Source organism: Carassius gibelio, chromosome B18 (assembly GCF_023724105.1).
Source record: "Carassius gibelio isolate Cgi1373 ecotype wild population from Czech Republic chromosome B18, carGib1.2-hapl.c, whole genome shotgun sequence".
Lineage (NCBI taxonomy): Eukaryota > Metazoa > Chordata > Actinopteri > Cypriniformes > Cyprinidae > Carassius > Carassius gibelio.
In genome coordinates this window covers 29573263-29576102 of record NC_068413.1, presented here as the reverse complement: position 1 = coordinate 29576102, position 2840 = coordinate 29573263, and positions in this window count along the sequence as shown.

Sequence of the window (2840 nt, the reverse complement as noted above, 5' to 3'; positions counted from 1 at the left end):
GGGAACCTCTAGGATCTTTGCTAGCCTCTCGAAGTAATCGAGAAAGGTGTCAGTGGCCATCTTGGGCGTTGGTGCTGAGCTGGCAGCCATCTTGCACTGTGGGGTGAAGCTGACGTCCATCTTGCTTCGTGGTGCGGGGTTGGTGGCCATGCACTGCAGCGGCGCTGGGTTGGCGGCCATCATGGGCAGTGTCGCTGACTTTCCCCTTCTGCCCTGGTGAGACGGCGGCTCTGGTCCCTCCAACGTAAGCCCCGAGTCGAAGGGGGGCCATGGTGGAGAGCGATGCTGAGCTTCCTCTCGACCTCCCCTGGTCCCACGAAATACGACCAGTCGGGTTCCCTCAAAGCGATCGCTTCTCTCCCGCTCTGTGGCTGGGGAGGAAGTGTTAACAGACATAGCGCTGGATCTCTGCATGACGGAGTCCTTCTGTCACGTTTGGTGATACAGAAAACACGGGAGAGATCCAAATGCGGGTGTGAGATTTTATTAAGGGCAAATCCAAAAGAGTAAACAGTCCAGGCAGGGTCAAAACCAGAAAATCCAAAAACATAAAAACAATAACACACAGGAAGCGCAGACTCTGGAAAGTATCATACATACGACAAGGACTCCATGACAAAGACTCAGACAGACCGGGTATTTATACACAGAAGGATAATGGGGAAACAGGAGACAGGTGGGGGAACAATCAATTAACTAAAACAAGGAGGAAGGTGACCAAATAAGGGAACAGGAAGTGATAAGATGACAGACACCGTGGGAACGGAGGACACCTAGTGGACACCCAGGGAACACAACCCAGACACTGTGACAGTATAAAGCTAATTATTTTTTCTTTTTTTTTAAAGCAGGAATTTCTTCTTTCTTTTGATAAATTGTATGTTCAAATAATAATTCTTACAAAAAAATATTCTGAGTGCCATGGATTTTTTTGTGAAAATGAGCAAAAATTCTGGTGCTGGCTTGCATAGTTTAGTAGCATTTAATGCTTGCATTGCATAACTATGTCCAAATGTGTGGTTTGGTATGTTATCTTTGAACCCGAAAGAGCAAGAGCAAACTTTTAGCGTCATGCACCAGATATTTCATTTACAAACTGCCATCATATATACAATAAAATTAATTACAATACAATTTATTTATATAGAGACAATTATAAAATACAATTATAAAACACAATAAAACACAAACTTTAAACATTGGTGAAGGACAAATTCATAAAACAATAAATCAAGGGATATTAAACGCCAAAGAAAATAAATAGGTCTTAAGAGTGGACTTAAAAACAGACAAGGTAGGGTTAGTTCTTAACTTAACTGGCAGCAAATAAAGTGAGATTAAAACAGGTGTAATAGTCATAACATATTTATGCTTTCCAGTAAGGACAGGACAGGTGCACCAACATACAAAGAATTGCAGTAGTCAAGCCGATATGTTACAAATGTGTGCATATAGCTATTTGAACTTTCTTTAAAGATAGAAACAACTTCAATTTTCTGAAACATGTTTTACTGTATGGTGACAGAGATGTAGTTCGAAATCATGTACACATTGTTCATTGGGACCAAACTCTCATTGAGGCACGAAAAATGTGTTGCAAGCCAAAGTTTCAGTTCCTCTAAACTATCCAATGTAGGCTTATTGGCAAGCTTATTACAACGTTTTGAAAGGATATACATTTGGGTGTCATCTGCATATAGATAGGATGAGACCCCATATTTGTTAAAGATAATCCATAGGGGAAGGATACAGTATAAAGGGAGAACAGTACTGGACCAATAATCGATCCCTATGGGACACCAGATCTTAAGTGTATCTCAGAGGAGGAATGATGCCCAACACTGACAACATACCTCGTCATACTGTGCCCCATGAACCAACACATGCTTCAAGACGAGATATAAGAATATCATCGCTGACCAGATCAAAGGCAGAGCTAAGATCTAACAGAACCAGACCCATAAACTGGCCAGAGTCCGTAATCAACCGTAAACATGACATCATTTAAAACCCCTAAGAGGGCTGACTCCTTGCTGTGGCAAGATTTAAAACCAGTCTGAAATTATTTGTAAAAAGAATTGTGAGGAAAATAAGATTTAAAACAACCACTGTAGTAAGATTCCTAGTCATCTGTCATTTAGCCCCACTAAGGATATTTAAAATTGAAAGTTTTGCGAAACATGCAAGAAGTAACGTGATATCTTGCAGATATATCAGCACAGGCATGTTATCTCCATTAATTCTGGGTTGGATTTTTAATCACATTTTATTTCCAAACTGCCACCATACCACAGCTAGCTTATTAATACATTGTCAGAATCACCTAATCTTTTTTGGATAAAACTGAACATGCTTTAATGCCAGTCACTGGAAACATGAAAGAAGCAACTTAATATCATTTTGCAGAAATGTTGCCACAGGCACGTTTTCCAAATGTGCATTAATTACAGTTATTGATACTGCGATGCCTCTGACCTCCTTGTCCTCCAGCAATAAGGGTTAAAGGTCACATGTAGCTAATGAAAGGGACGTTGAGCTAATGGATGGCTTCACCACAGAAATTTCTCACACGCTTTACACCCCTCAGCTACACTTGACCTTTAACCCTTTATTTGCGAGGCGTGAGAAGCTCAGAAGAATCAGGGTGCCAGTAACTAATAACAGACACTAATAACAACTCTCTCCATCTGTCATACTGAGTGCATGCTCAGCATTCTCATCTCCATCCCTGGCAGGGTTCCCACGGAAAATTGGGAAACAACAGGGAATTTTGAAATGGCTTGGAAAGTATGGAAATGAATCATAACCTTAAAAAAAAAAAAAAAAAAAAAAAAAGAACA